This window comes from Somniosus microcephalus, chromosome 9 (genome assembly GCF_052327205.1).
Source record: "Somniosus microcephalus isolate GS21.2 chromosome 9, FLI_Smic_1.0, whole genome shotgun sequence".
Classification (NCBI taxonomy): Eukaryota; Metazoa; Chordata; class Chondrichthyes; order Squaliformes; family Somniosidae; genus Somniosus; species Somniosus microcephalus.
The window spans coordinates 200,540,788-200,567,652 of NC_140995.1; positions in this window are offsets into that span (position 1 = coordinate 200,540,788).

Here is a 26,865-nt window from a genome sequence, read left to right on the forward strand (position 1 = left end):
ACGCCATTTTTTTGTTCAACATGTGGTCTCAACAATTAAACCTTTTCTGTTGAACCTCTCCGAGTTCAGTATATTTTGTTAGGAGTACGTAGACTCCTACAGAGTAGAGATAAGGTGCATCTCCACTGATAGGTAATTCTGAAAAAGGTTTATTTGGTAGGGATCGGGTGGTTACCAATGTTCCCGACCTTTGTATTTCAATGCGCGGTCCGTTTAAATTTTCTGTGTGCGTGCAGTATTTCAGATGGAAAAGCCTGCAAACGGTCTGCGCGGTCACCTTGCAGATTACGGTGCAGCCGCGCACGCATGCAGTTTAGAGGGAACGTTGGTGGTTACATAAAAAATAAGAGCAGGAGTCGGCCATACGGCTCCTCGAGCCTGCTCCGCCATTCAATAAGATCATGGCTGATCATTGACCTCAACTCCACTTTCCTGCACTATCCCCATATCCCTTGATTCCCTTTTTACTAACCAGATCATCTTTTTTTTTGGAAAGATGTGCAAAGAAAGCCGATCAAAGGAACTCAAATGATGGATTTGACTATTTGAATGTATTTAAATGTGCTGTGTTATTTGGACTAACATCAATAATCGGCTGTGACTGCTTGTATCTGCAAGTGACTGTACCTGTGAACAAACCTGTTTGGTAGTCTAGTCTTTCAGAAAAGTGTCTGACATAACTGATCCTAATCATCTTCTGGGTTTACAGGGAAATTTTACATGTAATCAGGAGGCAACAAGCACGTCTATTGTTTGCCCAGGGTTTGCTAGCCCACGAGATCGCAACTTTAGCAGCAACTGTTGGATCCGTGAATCTTTAGGTAGTGTGTCCTTCAAATAATCGACAGAGACTGCAGAGGAACAATCAACAGGTGTTTACTGGATGAGGGTTGCTCTAAAACTAAACAGTACAGATCCCTACTCAGGGTTATATACAGGTGTGGTCACTGCCGGTACTACAGTATACAGGAGCTGTAAAAAGTAGTTCTCCCCTTAAAGGCACATACACTACAATTCCTCCCCTTTTAGATTAACAGTACCATAACATTCATTTAACAATTAACACTTTTAACATGCAACATTAACTGAAAATAGTCCATTTATAAATTCAGTCTTTGGGGCGGCTTCCTGATCCTTTCTGGATAGCGCCTTTCCTGAGTGTCTTGCTCTTGGTGCGGAGGCGATTCTGGCCCCCTGTCGTCGGTTGGTTCATCAGCTTCCGAAACTACTGTTTCTGGGGTAGATGCTACCTGTATGTCGGGTTCATTACCAGGTACGCGAGACATGGGGTTGACTCGTTCCTGTGACGCTAGGACCTGGTCGACATGGCGTCTCACAATGTTCTCCCCAACATTCACTGTGTACATTAGTGGCCCCTGCCGTGTGCATATCGTTCCTGGTTGCCATTTCTCTGTTCGGTAGTCGCGGGCCAAGACTGGTTGCTTTACATTGAAGCTCCTTGTCGGCTTCTCATTGATCTGCTGGAATTGCTTATTCTCAACATTTCTTCGTACATTTGGTCTGAGCAAATCCAGACGAGATCTCAACCTTCGGTTAAAGAACATCATGGCCGGGGTCTGGTTGGTAACTGCATGTGTCGCATTTCTGTAGGCTAACAGGAAATTGTCCACCTTATGCTGCAGTGGAATGTCGTCATCGCACATGGCCCTTACGGCCTTTTTAAAGGTTTGTACGAACCTCTCAGCCAATCCATTTGTGGCTGGATGATACGGGGCGGATGTGTAATGCCTTACCCCATTCCTTTTCATAAATTTCCGAAACTCTTCGGACACAAACTGTGGTCCGTTATCAGAGCAAATCTGCTCTGGCAGGCCGTTCCTGGCAAATATGGTCCATAGGACTGCAATCGTTTTCTCCGTGCTGATCACCTCAGGCCATTTCGAGTGCGCATCCACGGCTATTAAGAACATTGAGTCCATGAATGGACCAGCAAAATCAATATGCACCCGTTGCCATGGAGAGGAGGGCCACTCCCATGGGTGTAGAGGGGCATGTGGTGGTGCATTTTGGACCGTCTGGCATCCTGAGCAGCTCTTTGTCAGGTCCTCGATTTGCTGATCGATCCCCGGCCACCACACATAAGCCCTAGCAAGGCTTTTCATTTTCACCCCTCCCAGATGGCCTTTGTGAAGCTCATTGAGCACTCTCTCCCTTAACTTGGGTGGAATTACCACTCAGGATCCACATATCAAGGTCCCCTGGCATACTTACAGCTGTTCTCTTCTGGATGAGAATGCTGGCAACAGTGAGTCGCCATGTGTTGGCCATCCCTTCACCATCAAATCATATACCCGAGACAGTGTCGGGTCATTTCGGGTCTCCTTCTCTATATCCACGTTAGTTACTGGCAAGCGTTCAATTATAGTCGAATAAAATATTTCGATAGGGTCCACTGCTGGTGCTTCCTCCGCAGTAGGCAGTGGCAGGCGTGATAGCCCATCAGTGTTTCCATGCTGTTTCGTGCCCTTATACTCTATTTCATATTGGTTCACCCCTAGAAAAAGGGACCATCTTTGTAGCCGTTGCGCAGTCATCACCGGAACGCCCTTCTTTGGATTAAAGATGGAGACAAGTAGTTGGTGGTCAGTCAGCAAGGTGAACTTCTGCCCGTGCAGATAGTGGTTGAACTTTTTCACTCCCCACACTAGGCTGAGGGCCTCCCTGTCAATCTGGGCGTAGTTACGCTCGGCTGAGGTTAGTGACCAAGACGCAAAGGCTACTGGCCTCTCCAAGCCGTCCGGGAATTTGTGCGACAGCACCGCTCCAATACCATAGGGTGATGCATCACACGCCAACCAAATTGGTAGTGCTGGGTTGAAATGAGCCAACACCTCTTTTGATGTGATTAATTCTTTGCACTTCTGGAAAGCTCATTTACATTCGTCATTCCACTTCCAAGGTACCCCCGTTTGCAGTAGGGTGTTCAGTGGGTGTAGTAACGTAGACAAATTTGGCAGGAACTTATGGTAGTCGTTCACCAGCCCGAGGAACGACCTCAGCTGTGACACATTTTCCGGTGCTGGAGCCTTGACTACTGCCTCAATCTTTTCAGGGGACTTATGTAACCCCTCTTCATCAATAACGTGGCCACAATACGAGATCTGCTTCTGGAAAAACTCACATTTGTGGCGATTAGCTCGGAGCCCATATTCCGTCAATCTAGTGAGCACCTGCTCCAGGTTGGCGAGGTGATCACTGTCATTTTTGCCCCTGACCAGGATGTCGTCCAAATAACACTGGGTCCCTGGAATCCCTTGCAGGACTTGATCCATTGCCCTTTGCCAAATAGCCGGAGCTGATGCTACCCCGAACACCAGCCGGTTGTATTGGTAGAGACCTTTGTGAGTGTTGATCGTGAGGTACTGTTTTGAGGCTTCTTCTACCTCCATTTGCAGGTACGCCTGGGCCAGATCAATCTTAGTGAAGCGTTTTCCTCCAGATAGCGAGGCGAAAATATCTTCAATCCGCGGAAGCGGATATTGTACCATGTGAAGGACTGGGTTCACTGTCATCTTAAAGTCCCCACAGATGCGAACCTTCTTTGGTTCCCCAGGCGTATTACTCAACGACCTCTTCATTACAGGAACGATGGGTGTAGCCCACTCGCTCCAGTCCACTTTGGACAGTACTCCAGAACGTTCCAAACCTTCCAGCTCTGCTTCGACGGCTGGGCGGATCGCGTAAGGCACCGGTCTGGCCTTAAAAAACTTTGGGCTTGCATTTTCCTCTATTTTGATCGTCGCTGTTATGCCTTTTAGTGTTCCGAGTCCCTCCTGGAACACTTTTTGTGCGTCAGTTAGTATTTTTGACAGTCGTCCAGGTGTGACGTCGTCATCCTTTTTGGCATCTACCGTCAGTGCTTGTATGGCATGCCAATCTAACTGTATCTTCCGGATCCATTCACATCCTAGTAGTGGTGGTCCTCCATCTGGCAATACATATAAGTCCATTTTTGGTGTTTCCTTGCCGTTGTATATCACGTTCACCCTTATTTTTCCTTTGGGGTAGACTTTTTGCCCCGTGTACGTCTTCAAGATAATCTCTGTATCTCTCAAGGGTATATGTGAGAATAGCCGCTTGTAGTCCCTTTGGTTTATGACTGTTAGGGCTGATCCTGTGTCCAATTCCATTTTCACTTGGACTCCGTCTATCTTGAGCGTGACCCAGATAGTTTGGTGATCCTCCATTTTGGTTACATTATGTAGTTTCAGACAACCCAGCTCCTTGCTTCCGGAGTCTGTATCACTTTTCTGTTCGTCTGAACTGCTCTCCGTCACCTTATGTACCTTTTTGTACTTCTCCTGTGGAGGTTTCTTGCTGCTGGTTTTCTTTCCTGACCTGCAGACTCTTATTTTGTGTCCTACTTTTCCACACTGTCTGCACACTTGGTCCTTGAACGTACAATCCTTATGGTCGTGTGTTGTTCTGCCGCAGCGATAACACTTCACTGCTCCATATGACATTTCATTTGTGCCATATTCTTGCGCTCTCCGTTGTATCTCTGCAGTGCCCCGTGCAGCTGCTTCATGTGATACTGCCATGTTGAAAGCCTTGTCCAGCGTTAGATCCTTTTCTGATAGAAGCCGTTTCTGGGTTCCTTCTCTTTGAAGCCTACACACAAACTTGTCCCTTAAAGTATCTGCTAGTCCCATTCCAAACTGGCAGTGTTTCGATAGCTTGCGCAATTCCGTTAAATACTCAGCATTACTTTCATCTTTATGCTGGTTCCTTTTGTGAAACTTAAATCTTTCTGCTATCAGCAGCGGTGTGGGGTTTAAGTGGTCCTGTAGGATTGCCACTATGCTTTCAAAATCCTTTTCCACTGGCTTCTCTGGGATGACTAGGTTTCGCAGTAAGCCGTACGTTTTTGCACCCATGGAATTCAACAATACCAGTGCTTTCCTGGCCTCTGGCACTTCATTCGCTTTGCAGTACACCTCTATGCGTTCTACATATGTCGCCCAATCTTCGACTTCATTGTCGAACGCTGTGACCCTGCCACTCTTCTGCATCCCTGGATGTGGTTAGACTGGCTAAAAATGGCATCTCCCGCGCTCTCCCTTCTTCTCCGCTGGCTCAAAATGGCGTCTCCCGCGCTCTCCCTTCTTCTCCGCTGGCTCAAAATGGCGTCTCCCGCGCTTCCCTTTCTTCTCCACTGCGGCACAAATGGCGTCTCCCCCGCTTTCTTTTCTTCCCCCGCGGACGCTGCTCAGCCCTTGAATACCGGCCGCGCTCTGCGCGTTTTCCTGCGCGCATCTCTCGTTGACGCCGCTCGGTCTTCAACCCCGGCTGCGTCCTGCGTGCTTCACCCTCTCTCGTTGACACCGCTCGGTCTTCAACCCCGGCTGCGCCCTGTGCGCTTTACCCTCTCTCTTACCCGTCGACGCTGCTCGGCCTTTTTCTGTACCGTCGGTTGGCTCCTGCCGCAGCTGTCCGGGAAAGGTCTGCGCCGTACCTGCTGCCAGCCCGCTGCGCTGGATCGTCACGGCTGGAGAAACAAGCCCAGCTCTCCACTGCCTCCTCTGCCTGCTCAAGTCCACTCAGGATGGTCGACGCCCACACTGATGGAATCGGCCTTCTTCTGCAGAGTTGCAGGTAGGTTCGAATCACCTCGTCGCCAATGTTGGATACGTGAATCTTTAGGTAGTGTGTCCTTCAAATAATCGACAGAGACTGCAGAGGAACAATCAACAGGTGTTTACTGGATGAGGGTTGCTCTAAAACTAAACAGTACAGATCCCTACTCAGGGTTATATACAGGTGTGGTCACTGCCGGTACTACAGTATACAGGAGCTGTAAAAAGTAGTTCTCCCCTTAAAGGCACATACACTACAGCAACAACTTACACTTATATAACACCCTTAAAATAGAAAAATAGCCCAAAGCACTTTGTAAGGGCACAATCAACAAAAATCTCAGTTAATAGAGGTTTTTTGTTATTTGTTTATGGGATGTGGGCGTCGCTGGCAATCCCTAGTTGCCCTTGAGAAGGTGGTGGTGGTGAGCCGCCTTCTTGAACCGCTGCAGTCCGTGTGGTGAAGGTACTCCCACAGTGCTGTTAGGGAGGGAGTGCCAGGATTTGGACCCAGCGACGATGAAGGATTGGCGATATATTCCTATCTCAGGATGGTGTGTGACTTGGAGGGGAGCTTGGAGGTGATGGTGTTCCTATTCGTCTGCTGCCCTTGTCCTTCTAGGTGGAGGAGGTCACGGGTTTGGGAGGTGCTGCCAAAGAAGCCTTGGCGAGTTGCTGCAGAGTATCTTGTGGATGGTACACACTGCAGCCACGGTACGCCGGTGGTGGAGGGAGTGAATGTTTAAGGTGGTGGATGGGGTGCAAATCAAGTGGGCTGCTTTGTCCTGGATGGTGTCGAACTTCTTGAGTGTTGTTGGAGCTGCACTCATCCAGGCAAGTGGAAAGTATTCCATCACACTCCTTACTTGTGCCTTGTAGATGGTGGAAAGGGTGCGAGGAGATGTACTAGAATGATACCAATTATGTGGAGAGACACGAAAAGCTGGGATTGTTCTCCTTAGAATAGAGAAGGTTAAGGGAGATTTGATAGAAGTGTACAAAATTATGAAGGGTTAGTGTGGTGTATGTACCTTTAAGGGAATAACTGGTCTTAGACTGCAGTACCGGCAGTGACCACCCCTGTATAAAAGGCCCTAGCAGGCTTCTGTAGTTTCAGTTTCAAGCTGCCTCTTGTTCAGTAAAGTACCTGTTTAACTGTTCCCCCGAAGTCCGTGTATTATTGAGGCGCGGACTTTACAGTGGCGACGAGTAAGTTCGAACTCACCTGCAGTGTGGCATCATCTCACAGGGATCTCGCCTGAAAGTAAGGGCCTGGAAGGTCGTAGTCTGAGCAACGGGCGTCGACCGAGGGCAACCGCCCAAAGAATCCATCGGTGTTTGGAGAATTGCGGGAGAGACTGTGGTTCCAGCGAATCGTGCTGGTAGCAGGAAGCGCGCTGACCCTTCCGGACTGCGGCGGGCTCAAGCTCGATCGAGCGGCTCTACAAATTGGGCCGCGCAGCATCGCCGGGAAAAGAAAACAAGAGAGAGAGGGTGGAGTGCACAGGGCGCGGTCGGTGCCCGAGAACAGGACAGCGGCGAGAAACTAAACGGGGGGGGGGGGGGGAAGGAAAGCGAGACGCGCCGAAGCTGCGGGTCACCGCCATTACCCCGTAGAACGCTAGGAGCAGCGTGGCAGTAAGGGGAAGAAGCAAAAGTGCGGGAGGCGCCATTTTATCCCGTTGGGGAAGAAGCAAATGCGCGGGAGGTGCCATTTTATTCCATTGGGGAAGAAGCAAAAGCGCGGGAGGCGCCATTTTAAATCGCCCAAGATGCCGAAAAGTGGCAGTACCACTGCTTTCGACAACGAGGTAGAAGACTGGACCACGTATGTGGAAAGAATTGAAGTGTACTGCAAGGCAAATGAGGTGGCTGATGGAAAGAGAGCGTCGGTATTATTAAACCTGATGGGTGCGAGTACGTACAGCCTATTGCGGAATTTAATTACCCCAGCTAAACCAATGGAGAAAAGTTTTGAGGAGATTGTTCATATCTTACAGGAACACCTAAGCCCTACACCACTGCTGATAGCAGAAAGATTCAAGTTCCATAAAAGAAACCAGCACAAAGATGATAGCAATGCTGACTATCTTACGGAACTACGCAAGTTATCGAAGCACTGCCAGTTCGGAGCAGGACTGGCAGACACCTTACGGGATAAGTTTGTCTGCGGGCTCCAGAGTGAAGGAACCCAGAAACGACTACTTTCAAAAAAGAACCTGACGCTAGAACAGGCTTTCAGCGTGGCAGTATCCTACGAAGCAGCAGCACGGGGAGCTGCAGAAATACAACAGAAACCACAAGAATACAGCGCTAACGAAATGGCGTATGGAGCCGAAAAGTGCTATTGCTGCGGCAGAACAACCCATGAGCAGAAGGACTGCTGGTTTAAAGACAAAATATGCAGGCAATGCGGGAAAATGGGACATATAGCAAGAGTCTGCAGGTCGGGAAAGAAGACCAACACGACAAGAAATACTAAGGAACAGTACAGGAAAGTAAAGAAACTGACAGATAGTAGTTCAGAAGATCAGGAGAGTGATAAGGACTCCGGGAGCAGGCGACTAATTTGTTTAAAGTTACACAACATGATCACAAAAGAAGATCACCGAACCATTTGGGTCACCCTCATGATAGCAGGGTCCCCAGTGAAGATGGAATTGGACACAGGGTCAGCCCTAACTGTCATGAATCGATGAGACTATGAGCGGCTATTCTCACACATACCCTTAAAGGACACGTCCATTGTATTGAAGACATGCACGGGGCAAAAGGTCTACCCCAGAGGAAACATAAGGGTGCCAGTTGAATATAATGGAAAGGAAACACAGAAACTATACATGTATATACTACGAGATGGAGGACCACCATTATTGGGACGTGAATGGATCCGAAGACTACAATTGGACTGGCATTCCATTCTGGCACTAACTGTGACTGACAAAAAAGATGATGACGTCGCACCTGGACGTCTGTCACAAATTCTATCTGACGCGGAAGAGGTGTTCCAACAAGGACTTGGGACTCTAAAAGGAGTAAGGGCAACCATAATGATTGAGGATAACGCAACCCCAAAATTTTTCAAGGCCAGACCGGTGCCATACGCGATACGCCTAGCTGTGGAAGCTGAACTGGAGAGTCTGGAGCGTTCGGGGGTGCTGTCTAAGGTGGACTGGAGCGAGTGGGCCACGCCCATCATTCCTGTAAAGAAGAAAGCATTGAGCAGCACGCCTGGGGAGCCAAGGAAGGTTCGCATCTGTGGGGACTTCAAGGTGACTGTGAACCCAGTCCTGCACACAGTACAGTATCCGCTTCCGCGGATAGAAGATATTTTTGCCTCACTATCTGGAGGGAAACGTTTTACAAAGATTGACCTGGCTCAAGCGTATCTACAAATGGAGGTGGAAGAAGCATCTAGGAAATACCTCACGATAAACACTCACAAAGGCCTTTACCAGTACAATCGACTGGTATTTGGGGTAGCATCGGCCCCGGCTATGTGGCAGAGGGCAATGGAACAAGTCCTGCAAGGGATCCCGGGGACCCAGTGTTATTTGGACGACATCCTGGTTACGGGTGAAAATGACAATGAACACCTTGCCAACCTGGAACAGGTGCTCACGAGATTACAGGAATATGGGCTACGAGCCAACCGTCCCACCGTCCCAAATGCGAGTTCTTCAGGAGACAAATCTCGTATTGTGGCCACATGATTGATGAGGAAGGGTTGCATAAGTCGCCGGACAAGATTGAGGCTGTAGTCAAGGCTCCAGCACCAGAAAATGTGTCGCAACTGAGGTCGTTCCTCGGGTTGGTGAACTACTACCATAAGTTCTTGCCGAATTTATCTACAATTCTGCACCCACTGAACGTCCTCCTTCAAACTGGTGTACCATGGAAATGGAGTGATGAGTGTAAGCGTGCCTTTCAGGAATGTAAATGCCAAATCACTTCAAAAGAAGTATTGGCCCACTACAACCCAACACTACCGATTCGGTTGGCATGTGATGCGTCACCTTACGGCATTGGAGCGCTGCTGTCACACAAATTCCGTGACGGTTCAGAGAAGCCAATAGCCTTTGCATCGCGCTCGCTAACCTCAGCCGAGCGTAACTACGCCCAGATTGACAGGGAGGCCCTCAGCCTGGTGTGGGGGGTGAAGAAGTTCAATCATTATCTGCACGGGCAGAAATTCACCCTACTAACTGACCATCAACCCCTGGTTTCAATTTTTAATCCAAAGAAGGGCGTTCCGGTGATGACGGCGCAACGGCTGCAAAGATGGTCACTTTTTCTAGGGGCAACTCAGTATGACATAGAGTACAAAGGTACGAAACAACATGGATACGCTGATGGGCTGTCACGACTACCGTTGCCTATGGCGGAAGAAGCACCTGCAGTGGACCCTGTGGAGATATTCCATGCGACCATCGTCGAATGTTTGCCTGTTACAAACGCAAGTATTGAGAAGGAAACCCGAAATGACCCGACACTCTCTCGGGTCTATGATTTGACGGTGAAGGGATGGCCAGCATATGGTGACTCACTGTTGCCAGCATTCTCGCCAAGGAGGGAACAGCTGTCAGTGTGCCGGGGAACCTTGATGTGTGGATCCCGAGTGATAATTCCACCCAAGTTGAGAGATAGAGTACTCAATGAGCTTCACGAGGGTCATCTGGGAGGGGTAAAAATGAAGAGCCTAGCCAGGGCGTTTGTGTGGTGGCCGGGAATCGATAAAGAAATCGAGGATATGACCAAGAGATGCACAGGATGCCAGAAGGCCCAAAACGCTCCACCACAGGCCCCGCTACATCCATGGGAGTGGCCCTCATCTCCATGGCAACGGGTACACATTGATTTCGCTGGTCCATTTATGGACTCAATGTTTATAATCGCTGTGGACGCCCATTCGAAATGGCCAGAGGTCATTAAAATGTCCTCCACCACCACAAAGAAAACTATTGCAGTCCTAAGGACCATCTTCGCCAGGAATGGGTTGCCAGAACAGATCTGGTCCGACAATGGCCCACAGTTTGTGTCTGAGGATTTCCGGAGGTTCCTGAAGAATAATGGGGTGAAACATTACACATCTGCCCCATATCATCCAGCCACAAATGGATTGGCTGAGAGGTTTGTTCAGACCTTTAAAAAGGCCATAAAGGCAATGTATAATGACAACATACCACTGCAACACAAGGTGGATAACTTCCTGTTTGCGACACATGCAGTAACCAACCAAACTCCAGCCGTGCTGTTTTTCAACCGGAGACTAAGATGTCGCTTGGATTTGCTCAAACCAAACATAAGACGAGATGTTGAGGATAAGCAGTTCCAGCACATAAATGAGAAGCCAACCAGGAGCTTCAAGATAGGGCAACCAGTCTTGGCCCGCGACTACCGAACAGAAAAATGGCAGCCAGACACGATATGCACACAGCAGGGACCACTAATGTACACAGTGGACGTTGGAGAGAGCATCGTGAGACGCCATGCTGACCAGATTCTAGAGTCACAGGAACAAGCCAAACCTGTACCACAAACATGTGCACCTGGTAATGAGCCCGAAGTACAGATTGCGTCTACCTCAAAAGCAGGGGTATTGGAAGCTGACGAACCAACGAATGACAATGAGCCAGAATTGACTCCACCGCCAGAACAGGATACTCGAGAAAGGCATTATCCAGTCCGGATCAGGAAGCCTCCTCAAAAACTGAACTTATAAATGACTATTTCAGTTGATGTATATATTACTGAGAAAATTTTAATTGTAATTAGTTATTATTTAGTTGTTAAATGAATGTTATGTACTGCTTATCTAAAAGGGGAGGAATTGTTGTGTATGTACCTTTAAGGGAATAACTGGTCTTAGACTGCAGTACCGGCAGTGACCACCCCTGTATAAAAGGCCCTAGCAGGCTTCTGTAGTTTCAGTTTCAAGCTGCCTCTTGTTCAGTAAAGTACCTGTTAAACTGTTCTCCCGAAGTCCGTATATTATTGAGGCGCGGACTTTACAGTGGCGACGAGTAAGTTCGAACTCACCTGCAGTGTGGCATCATCTCACAGGGATCTCGCCTGAAAGGAAGGTCCTGGAAGGTCGTAGTCTGAGCAACGGGCGTCGACCGAGGGCAACCGCCCAAAGAATCCATCGGTGTTTGGAGAATTGCGGGAGAGACTGTGGTTCCAACGAATCGTGCTGGTAGCAGGTAGCGCGCTGACCCTTCCGGACTGCGGCGGCCTCAAGCTCGATTGAGCAGCTCTACAAATTGGGCTGCGCAGCGTCGCCGTGAAAAGAAAAGAAGAGAAAGAGGGTGGAGCGCACAGGGCGCGGTCGGTGCTCGAGAACAGGACAGCGGAGAGAAACTAAACGGGGGGGGGAAGGAAAGCGAGATGCGCTGAAGCTGCGGGTCGCCGCCATTACCCCGTAGAACGCTAGGAGCAGCGTGGCAGTAAGGGGAAGAAGCAAAAGCGCGGGAGGCGCCATTTTATCCCGTTGGGGAAGAAGCAAAAGCGCGGGAGGCGCCATTTTATTCCATTGGGGAAGAAGCAAAAGCGCGGAAGGCACCATTTTAAATTGCCCAAGATGCTGAAAAGTGGCAGTATCACTGCTTTCGACAACGAGGTAGAAGACTGGACCATGTATGTGGAAAGAATTGAAGTGTACTGCAAGGCAAATGAGGTGGCTGATGGAAAGAGGGCTTCGGTATTATTAAATCTGATGGGTGCGAGTACGTACGGCCTATTGCGGAATTTAATTACCCCAGCTAAACCAATGGAGAAAAGTTTTGAGGAGATTGTTCATATCTTACCGGAACACCTAAGCCCTACACCACTGCTGATAGCAGAAAGATTCAAGTTCCATAAAAGAAACCAGCACAAAGATGAGAGCAATGCTGACTATCTTACGGAACTACGCAAGTTATCGAAGCACTGCCAGTTCGGAGCAGGACTGGCAGACACCTTATGGGATAAGTTTGTCTGCGGGCTCCAGAGTGAAGGAACCCAGAAACGACTACTTTCAAAAAAGGACCTGGCGCTAGAACAGCCTTTCAGCGTGGCAGTATCCTACGAAGCAGCAGCACGGGGAGCTGCGGAAATACAACAGAAACCACAAGAATACAGCGCTAACGAAATGGCGTATGGAGCCGAAAAGTGCTATTGCTGCGGCAGAACAACCCATGAGCAGAAGGGCTGCTGGTTTAAAGACAAAATATGCAGGCAATGCGGGAAAATGGGACATATAGCAAGAGTCTGCAGGTCGGGAAAGAAGACCAACATGACAAGAACTACTGAGGGACAGTACAGGAAAGTAAAGAAACTGACAGATAGTAGTTCAGAAGATCAGGAGAGTGATAAGGCGACTAAGTTGTTTAAAGTTACACAACGTGATCGCAAAAGAAGATCACCGAACCATTTGGGTCACCCTCATGATAGCAGGGTCCCCAGTGAAGATGGAATTGGACACAGGATCAGCCCTAACTGTCATGAATCGATGAGAGTATGAGCGGCTATTTTCACACATACCCTTAAAGGACACTTCCATTGTATTGAAGACATACACAGGGCAAAAGGTCTACCCCAGAGGAAACATAAGGGTGCCAGTTGAATATAACGGAAAGGAAACACAGAAACTATACATGTATATACTACGAGATGGAGGACCACCATTATTGGGACGTGAATGGATCCGAAGACTACAATTGGATTGGCATTCCATTCTGGCACTAACTGTGACTGACAAAAAAGATGATGACGTCGCACCTGGACGTCTGTCACAAATTCTATCTGACGCGGAAGCTCTGTTCCAACAAGGACTTGGGACTCTAAAAGGAGTAAAGGCAACCATAAAGACTGAGGATAGCGCAACCCCAAAATTCTTCAAGGCCAGACCGGTGCCATACGTGATACGCCCAGCTGTGGTAGTTGAACTGGAGAGTCTGGAGCGTTCGGGGGTGCTGTCCAAGGTGGACTGGAGCAAGTGGGCCACACCCATCGTTCCTGTAATGAAGAAAGCATTGAGCAGCATGCCTGGGTAGCCAAGGAAGGGTCGCATCTGTGGGGACTTCAAGGTGACTGTGAACCCAGTCCTGCATACAGTACAGTATCCGCTTCCGCGGATAGAAGATATTTTCACCTCGCTATCTGGAGGGAAACGTTTTACAAAGATTGACCTGGCTCAAGCGTATCTACAAATGGAGGTGGAAGAAGCATCTAGGAAATACCTCACGATAAACACTCACAAAGGCCTTTACCAGTACAATCGACTGGTATTTGGGGTAGCATCGGCCCCGGCTCTGTGGCAGAGGGCAATGGAACAAGTCCTGCAAGGGATCCCGGGGACCCAGTGTTATTTGGACGACATCCTGGTTACGGGCGAAAATGACAATGAACACCTTGCCAACCTGGAACAGGTGCTCACGAGATTGCAGGAATATGGGCTACGAGCCAACCGTCCCAAATGCGAGTTCTTCAGGAGACAAATCTCGTATTGTGGCCACATGATTGATGAGGAAGGGTTGCATAAGTCGCCGGACAAGATTGAGGCTGTAGTCAAGGCTCCAGCACCAGAAAATGTGTCGCAACTGAGGTCGTTCCTCGGGTTGGTGAACTACTACCATAAGTTCTTGCCGAATTTATCTACAATTGTGCACCCACTGAACGTCCTCCTTCAAACTGGTGTAACATGGAAATGGAGTGATGAGTGTAAGCGTGCCTTTCAGGAATGTAAATGCCAAATCACTTCAAAAGAAGTATTGGCCCACTACAACCCAACACTACCGATTCGGTTGGCATGTGATGCGTCACCTTACGGCATTGGAGCGGTGCAGTCACACAAATTCCGTGACGGTTCAGAGAGGCCAATAGCCTTTGCATCGCGCTCGGTAACCCCAGCCGAGCGTAACTACGCCCAGATTGACAGGGAGGCCCTCAGCCTGGTGTGGGGGGTGAAGAAGTTCAATCACTATCTGCACGGGCAGAAATTCACCCTACTGACTGATCATCAACCCCTGGTCTCAATTTTTAACCCAAAGAAGGGCGTTCCGGTGATGACAGCGCAACGGCTGCAAAGATGGTCACTTTTTCTAGGGGCACATCAGTATGACATAGAGTACAAAGGTACAAAACAACATGGAAACGCTGATGGGCTGTCGCGCCTACCGTTGCCTACAGCGGAAGAAGCACCCGCAGTGGACCCTGTGGAGATATTCCATGCGACCATTGTCGAATGTTTGCCTGTTACAAACGCAAGTATTGAGAAGGAAACCCGAAATGACCCGACACTCTCTCAGGTCAATGATTTGACGGTGAAGGGATGGCCAGCATATGGCGACTCACTGTTGCCAGCAATCTCGCCAAGGAGGGAACAGCTGTCAGTGTGCCGGGGAACCTTGATGTGTGGATCCCGAGTGGTAATTCCACCCAGGTTGAGAGATAGAGTACTCAATGAGCTTCACGAGGGTCATCTGGGAGGGGTAAAAATGAAGAGCCTAGCCAGGGCGTTTGTGTGGTGGCCGGGAATCGATAAAGAAATCGAGGATATGACCAAGAGATGCACAGGATGCCAGAAGGTCCAAAACGCTCCACCACAGGCCCCGCTACATCCATGGGAGTGGCCCTCATCTCCATGGCAACGGGTACACATTGATTTCGCTGGTCCATTTATGGACTCAATGTTCCTAATTGCTGTGGACGCCCATTCAAAATGGCCAGAGGTCATTCGAATGTCCTCCACCACCACGGAGAAAACTATCGCAATCCTAAGAACCATCTTCGCCAGGAATGGGATGCCAGAACAGATCTGTTCCGACAATGGCCCACAGTTTGTGTCTGAGGATTTCCGGAGGTTCCTGAAGAATAATGGGGTGAAACATTACACATCTGCCCCATATCATCCAGCCACAAATGGATTGGCTGAGAGGTTTGTTCAGACCTTTAAAAAGGCCATAAAGGCAATGTATAATGACGACATACCACTGCAACACAAGGTGGATAACTTCCTGTTTGCTTACCGGAATGCGACACATGCAGTAACCAACCAAACTCCAGCCGTACTGTTTTTTAACTGGAGACTAAGATGTCGCTTGGATTTGCTCAAACCAAACATAAGACGAGATGTTGAGGATAAGCAGTTCCAGCACATAAATGAGAAGCCAACCAGGAGCTTCAAGATAGGGCAACCAGTCTTGGCCCGCGACTACCGAACAGAAAAATGGCAGCCAGGCACGATATGCACACAGCTGGGACCACTAATGTACACAGTAGACGTTGGAGAGAGCATCGTGAGACGCCATGCTGACCAGATTCTAGAGTCACAGGAACAAGCCAAACCTGTACCACAAGCATGTGCACCTGGTAATGAGCCCGAAGTACAGGTTGTGTCTACCTCAGAAGCAGGGGTATTGGAAGCTGACGAACCAACCAATGACAATGAGCCAGAATTGACTCCACCGCCAGAACAGGATACTCGAGAAAGGTGCTATCCAGTCCGGATCAGGAAGCCTTCTCAAAGACTGAACTTATAAATGACTATATCAGTTGATGTATATATTACTGAGAAAATTGTAATTGTAATTAGTTATTATTTAGTTGTTAAATGAATGTTATGTACTGTTTATCTAAAAGGGGAGGAATTGTTGTGTATGTACCTTTAAGGGAATAACTGGTCTTAGACTGCAGTACCGGCAGTGACCACCGCTGTATAAAAGGCCCTAGCAGGCTTCTGTAGTTTCAGTTTCAAGCTGCCTCTTGTTCAGTAAAGTACCTGTTAAACTGTTCTCCCGAAGTCCGTGTATTATTGAGGCGCGGACTTTACACCGGGAGAAAGGGTTTCCCGCAGGCCCTGCCGAATTTAACGGCAGGGCCTGATTTGCGTGGGAGGCCTCTGTTTCCCTCCCGCAGCCAACCAGATTGAGAGGTTGGCTGGCTCTGGGCGGGTAGTCCTGCGCTACTGGGCTGCTGAGTGGAGGGAGGGAGAGACTGCTTAGGGGCCGGGGGGGTGGTCGGAGAAGGATCAGAGGCTGGGAACAGCATGGTGAGGGAGTTTGGAGAAGAATCAGGGACCGGGACAAGCACGGTAAGGTTTGGAGAACGATTGGGGGCCGGGACCAGCACCGGTGAAGGTCGGAGAATGATTGGGGGCTGCGACCAGCACCGGTGAGGGTCGGAGAACGATTGGGGTCCGGGACCAGCACGGTGAGGGTCGGAAAATGACTGGGGGCCAGGACAAGCACCGGTGAGGGTCGGAGAACGATTGGAGGCTGGGACCAGCACGGTGAGGGTTGGAGAATGACTGGGGGCCAGGACAAGTACCGGTGAGGGTTGGAGAATGACTGGGGGCCAGGACAAGCACCGGTGAGGGTCGGAGAACGATTGGAGGCTGGGACCAGCACCAGTGAGGGTTGGAGAACGATTGGAGGCTGGAACCAGCACCAGTGAGTGTTGGAGAACGATTGGGGGCTGGGACCAGCACCAGTGAGGGTTGGAGAACGATTGGGGGCCGGGATCAACACCGGTGAGGGTTGGAGAATGATTGGGGTCCGGGACCAGCACGGTGAGGGTCGGAGAATGACTGGGGGCCGGGACAAGCACCGCTGAGGGTCGGAGAATGATTGGAGGCTGGGACCAGCACCGGTGAGGGTCGGAGAACAATTGGAGGCTGGGACAAGAACCGGTGAGGGTCGGAGAATGATTGGGGGCTGGGACCAGCACCGGTGAGGGTCAGAGAATGATTAGGGGCTGGGACCAGCACCGGTGAGGGTCGGAGAATGATTGGGGTCCGGGATAAGCATCGGTGAGGGTCGGAGAATGACTGGGGTCCGGGACAAGCACCGGTGAGGGTTGGAGAACGATTTGGGGCCAGAGGAGCAGGAGGGGTTAGGGAACAATTGGCTGCTAGAGGAGCATGGGGGGAGCCTTGTGGGGGGGTCGGAGGCATGGTGGGGGGGGAATTGGAGGCCTGGGGAAGGGGATCGGAAGCCTCGTGAGGGGTCTCTGATCCCGAGGGGTGGGTTAAGCAGGGACACTGGATCCAGGAGGCATTTACCTCCTGGATCCAGCAGTCCTCGCCTTGCATTAGCTGGCGGGTTTCATGAGGCCTGCAAAACCCGACCAGCTAAAGTTAAATTCAAAATGAAGGGTAAAGCAGAGTCTTCCAGCCTCATTATAATATTTAAGTAGACGACCCGCCTCCTGGGAGCGGGTTGGCTGAACGTTCCCTGTCCCGCCTCCGTTAAAACCAGAAGTGGGCGGGTTGGAGGCGGGTTCTGGTCGGAATTTTTAACACTTTAACTTCCCGCACGACCCCAACCACCCATTTTTTAAGGTTAAAATTCCCTCCTATGATGCTAATAGGAAATGGAAACTTGCCTATCGGAGCTGCCTTTATTGTTGGGCGTGCGAAGAAGTGTCTGAAGTGGCTCAAATCATAACAATATCAATACGATAGCCAGGGCATAAACCCATGAATTAATCAGTTCAAAATAGTAATCTCAACCACTGTGGCAGTAAAAAAGAAATCACAGATAACAGCCTTTCTTCAATATGATCCTCACCTCTTTTGCTTTGGTCTGCAAATATAAGAATATTGCAGGAAATGCTGTACTTTTTGAAAGGGACAAATAAACTTCAGTGTTGAGAAAGTTAAAACACAAAGGGGGAGAAATTCAATAGGTTGCACCACCCGTTAGCGCCTTAAGAGGGCGCTAATTGGGTTGCAAGCCAACTGGCGCCCGGGTGCGGCACTGCCCATGCCTCCCGCTAAATTCTGCGGGACATTAGTGGTGGCGCTAACCGTTAGCGCTGCGCCACTGCCGATGACGTCGTCGGTGTGCGCAGCACCCCGCTGACGCCCCGGCCGCGATATTCGGCAGCGCCCCCTGATTTACCGCCGGACGCTATGTCCGACCGGTTCAGGGGGGCCTACCTGCGGCCGGGGAGGCACAAATTAAAGGAGAGGTGCGGGGCGGCCATTTTTGTTGTTGGCCGCCTGCCAGCATTTGCCTGCGCTCCCGCCCCCGGCCTCCTGATCCCGCCCCCCCCCCCCGCGGAATGCCGGCTGCGTTCCAAGAGCCCGGCACTTCTCTTCGGTGCCGGGCTCTTTTGCCTTCACTCCCGATCCTTGGGGGCCCAGCTGGGCCCCAGATCGCGCTGCACAAGGCCCCTCCCTTTTAAGAAGGGGAGGAAGGCCTGCAATACCGCAGCGCGACATGCCACAGCGTGTGGCGCTGCGGCACGTTGCGCAACGATATTCACTCGCAGCGCCCCAAGAGGGATGCGGGGCGCCTCCAGTAGCGCCACGCTTCCCTTTGGGGCGCAACCACTCAATTTCCGGTGGGCGGGCACGAATGTTTCCGGGGCGCTACTTTTAGCGCCCTGGCGAGGCTGGCGCCCCAAACGGGGCTATACTCAATTTCTCCCCCAAAGTGCTATATCTCGGGTGCTACTGCCTTTACTTACACTTGCAGCACCAGCAGCGTTCTTCAACCCGGTGAAGCTGGTAACGAGTGACCATCACCCAGGTGACCACCCAACTGAGTATTTGATGTTGTCTCCTGTCAGTTAACACTAGCACTTGAAACTAGACAGCAGCTGCTTGATGCTCAGCTCAAAAAACTATAGTCACCCATGGCTGAGCTGCACTTGAAGCATCAAGCATCCTCACGTCAACCACATTACACATTTGAATTAAGTATTTGAAAGGGGTTGTATCATAAGAGTACATGATCTACACCTTAGCATTGATCTTTCTATATGAACCATCAATCTGGCAATAAAACTGGCATCAATGTGCCGAATATCATATCAATATACAAACTTAGTTATATGTTAAGGAAGAGATTCCAGAGTGCAAGGCATGATGGCTGAAGGCTCTACCACCAATTGTAGGGTGGAAGGAAGTGGGGGAGTGGGGGTGGTCTCTTAGTAGACCAGAATTAGAAGGCCAGAAGGTGCAAGCTGGTATGTTGAGCTAGAAAATGTTTTAAAGAGAAGGTGTAGCTAGGCTGCAGAGGTATTTGTCAAGGAGGATAAGGATTTTGAAGCCACTGCACTGGGGATGGGAAGCCATTGGAGATGGGAGGACAGCAGTGAGAAGTGAATGGGACTTATTACAAGACTGGATTCAGGAACCAGAATTGGTGCAAATATTGTTGTGAACTCACTCTTCCCTCATCGCTGTCTGCTCTGAGCAATGGTCCCGGAGTTCCAATGACATGACGACATCACCAGCAGTATCAACTTGCCCTTATCGTTAATGTAGCTGAACATTGTAAAGGTGCTTCTTAAGGTGAATCAGAAACTCGGTAGGGTTCGGGACAGCAGTTAGGAAAGGCAACTGTAAATGTAGTTGAGCAGGTTGGTGTTTTTGAAAAGGTTGTTGATGGTGAGGAGAAATGTGGCAAGGCAGGGGGGGTTAGGAGGAGAATTTCCGAGTGCAACATGGCTGAAGGTTCGGCTACCAATGATGAAGTAGAGAGATGTGAGGAACATTATACCAAAGTCAGAAAAGGACGTAGGACTGGAAAAAGTCGCAGAGATAGAATGGAGTGAACCCATGGAGAGATTTGAAGGCTGGAGAAAGCCTAGACCTGCTAAGAGTGGGTGAGGATGTGTTGAGCTAGGGACAAAGATAGAGATTGACGGTCTAGGGGATGAACTGGATGTAGGACCTGAAAATCATTTCAGTATTAAATAGGAGACAGAGGCTGTGCATCATCGTACCCAACATGATTTTCTAACTTCTAAATTGGATACTGCCGAGTTCAAAAGGTGTATTGTGGCGGAGCCACCAAGGGTCTCAGAACAATTAGTAACAATCCCTTTAACTACAGTGTAGTGCAGCCGCGGACTGCACCTTTAAACTGCCTGTTAACTGTACTGTATTGTGTTTTCCTGCACTCCACGTGATGACATCATGACACCGATCACGTGACCACCAGTGGCGCGAAGAACGCGATGACGTCATGACGTCAGCTTCCAGAATCTTCCAGTAGTCGTCGAGTGCCCAGCAAGCTGATTAGACCTGTGTACCGTTTCTCCTGCAGTTTCCCTGTTAACTTCGTTGTTCATTAAAACCTGTTGATTTGATTCATCGAGTCGAATACCTTATTCAGATAGGAACCTCCGTTCCTACAGTATATTAATGGCCCAGTAATTCCGTTCCAAACGCGTGAGTATGGTCGGGGTACTCACGCGTCTGGCCGGAGGAAATGCCGGTTTTCAGCATGCACAGCGCATGCGGGGAAAACCGGCATTTCCTGTCCTCTGAACGAAGGGGTTCAGAGGCACAGCACGTGCGACTGCACAGGCAGCGCGTGCGCAGTGAACTTCGTCGATTTCATTCATGGATTCAGTGAGGTTAAGTCCTTACAACTTACACATGAAAAAAGCATGTGTTAAGTTGCTCCAGAGGCTGCGGAGGAAGATATATTTTATCGTGGAGCTTCTGAAAGGCAATATTTTTGTTTGGGAAAGGGAGGAAAGTTATTTTAAGAAATGCTGAGGTAAGTTTTAAAGTTTAATTTTTTTTTTTTTAACGGGTTTTCAGTACTGTAGGTAGAAGGAGCAATTGTGGCTGTGTGAATTGAATTTGCTGTGTTTATTAAATGTGAAAATTACTGTTCTAAAAAATGTAACATTTCCAACATTTTTAAGAAAGAAACTTATCATCAGTAATATATTCTTTTAAGTAATTATGTATGTATGTCCGTATGTATATATTCCTTTACGTATATGTATGTATGTATATATTCCTTTACTTATGTGTATGAATGTATGTATTTAATTATGATTTTCCAATAAGTTACTTTCTCTGAAAGTCATAATTAAATACATACATTCATACACATAAGTAAAGGAATATATACATACATACATATACGCAAAGGAATATATACAGACATACATACATAATTACTTAAAAGAATATATTACTGATGAACAGTTTCTTTCTTAAAAATGTTGGAGTCATTTTCACATTTAATAAACACAGCAAATTCAATTCACACAGCCACAATTGCTCCTTCTACCTACAGTACTGAAAACCCGTTTTAAAAAACAAAAATAAACTTTAAAACTTACCTCAGCATTTCTTAAAATAACTTTCCTCCCTTTCCCAAACAAAAATATTGCCTTTCAGAAGCTCCACGATAAAATATATCTTCCTCCGCAGCCTCTGGAGCAACTGTACTCATGCTTTTTTCATGTGTAAGTTGTAAGGACTTAACCTCACTGAAAGCATGAATGAAACCGGCGAATTTTACTGCGCACGCGCTGCCTGTGCAGTCGTACGCATTCTGCCTTTGAACCCCTTCGTTCAGAGGACAGGAAATGCCGGTTTTCCCCGCATGTGCTGTGCATGCTGAAAACCGGCATTTCCTCCGGCCAGACGTGTGAGTACCCCGACCGTACTCACGCGTTTGGAACGGAATTACTGGGCCAACATTTTACATGTCAATAAAATGAAAAATTTAACAATTGCACGATTTGCCCCCTCGCACCTGCGACTGAGGGTCCAAGGAGGTGCATTGCGCAAGAGGTCATCATCGTACGTATCCTCACACTGTTCCCTTTCGGGAACTGTATGAAGTGGTGGAAGAATTTCTGGCCACGTTAACGCTCCTTCCGTGACCATAACCATCTTCATACCAGCCATTAGGGTGGTTAGTCCTATGGTGTGAGGGTTTTACGGGCTCCCACAACCCATCTGGGGGGGGGGCCACCCACACCCGCGGACGCAAGTATCCCGCTGGATGTCCACCCAGAATTTATAGTTGGAGCTCTGACTCCACTTGCCGGGACTGTCTGGAGCGGGGTTCGAAACCCTACTCCTTCTGGCCCAGCGGCAGGGATGCTTACCGCTACGCAAAAGGCCCACTCCGCGCAAAAGGTGACACCCATACGTTTCCTGCGCCTTTTCCCTCCCCGTGACTGGAGCCCTATGCTGCCACTTGAAAGACCAAGCTATCATCTGTCCTTTTTGCGGCGCCTTGGACTTCTCATTACCAATGATGAGCAGGCGCTGCGCCTTCACCTCGTTGAGGAGATTGCTGAGGTCATCATCAGTTCAATTGTGAGTTCTTTTAATGCTGTGAATTGTGCTCATTCCAGCCATTTCACGTTGCTAATCGGAGTGGGCCTTTGGCGTAGCGGTAGGATCCCCGCCGCTGGGCCAGACGGGGTAGGGTTTCGAAACCCGCTCCAGACAGTCCCGGCAAGTGGAGTCGGAGCTCCGGCTCTAAATTCTGGGTTGACATCCAGTGGGATATTTGCGTCCGTGGGTGTGGGTGGCCCCCCCTCCTCGTATAGCTTGTGGGAGCCCGTAAAACCCTCCCGCCATAGGACTAACCACCCTAATGGCTGGTACAAAGATGGTTACGGTCACGGAAGGAGCGTTAATCACGGCCATAAATCCTTCCACCACTTCATACAGTTCCCCAAAGGGAACAGTGTGAAGACACGTATGACGACGACGTTGCTAAATAAATAAATGGAATGAAAAAAATTCTTTCAGGGCTTTTAAAAGTCTTTAAATTGCTTTAATTCTGTTTAAAACTACTTCAGATTCTTCAAAATAATGTAAACGTTTTTAAAAGTTACCAAAAGCTTCATAAATATACCAAAAACCTATTTGAAATGCTGCTCTGCATGTAAAAATGCTTTGCAGCTTGTGAGAAACATTGGGGGCGTGTCCTATTAAACTGAGACCTCAAGGGGCGTGTCTCAGTTGCACAGCGCGCTACAGGCTTCGCGCTGGCTGCACTCCTGGGCGGCGTGACGTCAGACGCTGCCCGGGATTCTTCTGTTTCAAAAAGGAATTCCAGGCGTCCCTGGAGGTGAATGGCAGGCACGTCGGGTAAGTGCAGATCGGGGGCTTGCACGTGCGGCAAGCCCCCGATCCGAATTTCTGCCCCAATATTGCAGTTCGTTTTCTATGAAGCTACCAGTTTATTTATTACCACTGACTTTTCTTTTCAAATAACCAAGTCAATTTTACCTATAATATCTCTAATTTCTAAGGAAGGGTCTATACCTGAAACATCAACTGATTTGTGTTCCCTTGACCTGCTGAGCGTCTCCGGAAATTTCGATGAACTGATCACCCATTGTTGTTCGTAGGATCTTGCCGTGAGCAGAATCACCGCTGCATGCACCTACATAACAACAGTCAGAGCACTTTGAAATAAATCATTGTATGTGAAGCTCTTTAAAATGCTCTGAAAGGTGTATTGAGGCACCATATGCAAATACAGGCCTTTCATTCTTGATGCTCCCACTGGGGGCCTGAGCTAGGAAGTTTTCCACTCCCTCGTACCAGCATCTTTCTTCTGAATGTCCCTGAAGGGTAAAGATTCAAATCTATGAATTTCTATACTTCCAATTACTGAGACACCCGCAAAGTAAAATGCAATCATTACAACATGTATCACTTTGATATGTGCAACGAGAACCAAAACAGAGAGGGTTTTTTTTAACAAGCAATTATAATTTTTTCTAGAAATACCATAAATGCTTTGGCTCCACAGGGCTAAGTAACAAGAGTTAATGAGCGTTGTCCTCCATTTTTCTCTTTTTAGCTTCTGTAGCTAACACTCGGTATAGGATTTTCTGCATCATTTTGTTTAAATGAATCTATCAGCATAAGTACTTGAAAATCTACAATGCATTTACAGCTCGGAACTTTGCTATAACTTAATCGCAGAAATGCAAAAAAACAAAAAAAAAAGCAGAGAACATTTGTAAATGCCAAAGGAATATTATTTCTATGGAACTTGCTCTTGTAACACCTGCTACGACAGAGCATAAGGAACAATGGGGGGAAAATTCGGTATCGCCCCATTTGGGGCGCCATTACTGGCGGTGCGCAAAGTTTAGCGCCTGCCGCTAATTATCGCCTCCGACAGCAAACTTGGCTTTTATCGCCCCTGGAAGTGATTGGAGCGCTAAATCAGGCGCTACACACCTCTCTTAAGGCGCTAAGGCCGAGGAGCGAGGCGCTACCTCAGAGGGCGGGTGCAGCGCAGGTGCTGTCAGTTAGCAGCTGAACACAGACACACTGGCATCGGTCATTTCTTAAAGGGGAGGGTCGATCTTGCTCTGCAGCCACACCCTGCTCACTGGAGCCTTGAATCTCGGCCTGGGCAGACCTGTGGCTAAATCTAGCAGCCAAACCCTATGGAGAGGGCCAGGGAGAGAGCACAGTGCTTCTGCGAGCGGGCTTTGGAGGCTCTGGTTCGTGGGGTGGAGCGCAGAAGATCCATTCTGTACCCAGACAGTGGCAGGAGGCTTTTGCCACGCGAGCACTAGAAGAGCGTGGAGGGAGGTGGCTCAGGGAGTGTCCTCAAGCAGCATGGTGCCTAGGACCCATGTGCAATGTAGGAAAAAGTTCAACGACCTCACTCGGGTCGTCAGGGTGAGTGCCTTTTTTTCAAAACCTCTTCATCCCTCCATCTCCACCTCAGTTTATGGCCAGAGGGTCTTGAAAGCTCCAATGCCCAACACTCATCCAACACCTATGGCCCTTTCATGAAACACACATGCACATTCCACACAGTAAGGGCTATTCAAGCATGGGAGGCATTTCAGGCAAGATCATGGCTGCATACAGTAAGGGCTATTCAACCATGGGAGGCATTTCAGGCAAGATCATGGCTGCATATTTACTCAGATGCCGTCCTTTTTCTTGCAGGCCAAGCTGTCTCATAATAGGAGACAGCAGCAATGGACCGGCGGAGGGCGGCCTCACCTTCAAGTCCTCAGCGATCTTGAGCAGCGCGTCCACAGGATTGTGGCAAGCCGGGTGATTGGTCCCATCGCCACTGGAGACGCCGACCCCGTTCTGGACAGCAATGGTAAGGTCATTACCTTTTAGTCCTCTCTCCTTCCACTTGTTCCTCACAACAGCAGCCTTTGACACTTTCAATCCAAATCACTAATTTGCTGCACTCATGCCTCCCTTACTGCCCCCCTGTCCTCACGCTAAAGCCACTCTTGTACCTCCCTGCTTTCAGATGGTGATTCACCAGGTGAGGAGACGGGCCCTCAACCTGCCAGTGAGAGTGAAGCTGAAGGCGAGGAGAAAGAGGAAGCCGGACCATCAGCGCCACCCTCTACCGAGGCAGCCTATGCCCATACTGGGGACACACCTTCCCTGGAGGGGAGCAGGGGGGAATGGTCTGATGAGGGTGAAGCTCCAGGACCCAGCGGGCTGCAGCAACGCGATGGGGGTAGGGAAGCTCGGGGGCCTTCTCCCCGGAGGGAGAGTATGGCCTCGAGTCCTGCTGCACTGAACGCAGACGAGGAGCGGGTCCTCACTGAAATGAGTACCCAGGCGGAGCAAAGGCACACTGAGCTCATGGCTGCAGTGGCAAGGATGTCCGAATCCATTGAATCACTGGCAAGGAGTGTGGAGCACTTTGCTGTAGCACAGGCGGCTGCCACGCAAATGCTAAGTGCTGCAATGCAGTCAGTGGCTGGTCTCATGCAGACGCAGATTGAGGCCACGCGGGCACTGACTGCTGCCAACCTTGCTGGATTGGGCAGATTTCCCCGGGGCTTTCACCGCGCCGCAGCAGGCCAGCAATCTGTGCTCCATCAGATTGCTCCGGATGCTGAAGTGCTGCCCCGTGGGAGTGCCAGTGTGTCGGTCGAGCAGGGAGTCGCTGTCCTCTCTCAAGATGACAGCATTCCTGCTGCCACCACTGGCACTTCTCCACTGCAGTTGCCATCACCTGTAGGACAGACTGCTGCCGCCCATGCAGAGTTGGTGCAGTCAGCAGCCGGGCTCTCCAGGCCCAGAGCTGGTCCAGGCCGTCCCTCAAGGGCATCTGCAGTCTCAGTTTCTGACACTCAGCAGCCTTCCCCCAGCCTTGCTGCAGCCACTGGGGTCCCATTACGGAGGAGCTGCAGGGTGGGAAGGGGGCAATTTCGCAAGAGAAGCAGATCACCCTCGAAGGGCAAAAAGTAGGAGGTGTGGCAAAATGTTTTTCATTGTTGTGGTCAAATTTTTGTTACTGTTTTGGACATTGTCTCATTGTCTCCAGGTTGTGAGAGCCAGTTATGTGAATGACTGCTTTTTTTTGTGTTTCTTTCTATTACTTTGTCATGCGGAAATGAGACACACAGAGTTTGTGAAATAAAGAAGTGTCTGTATTCAAAATGTACATGTTTGGTCTTTGCACTCATTATTTCCTTGACTGGCTTAGGGGTTGCGGGATGGTTTCATTCAGGTTGTTTGAATGGCAGAAGCCACTCCCTCAGAGGGGGCCTAGAAGCG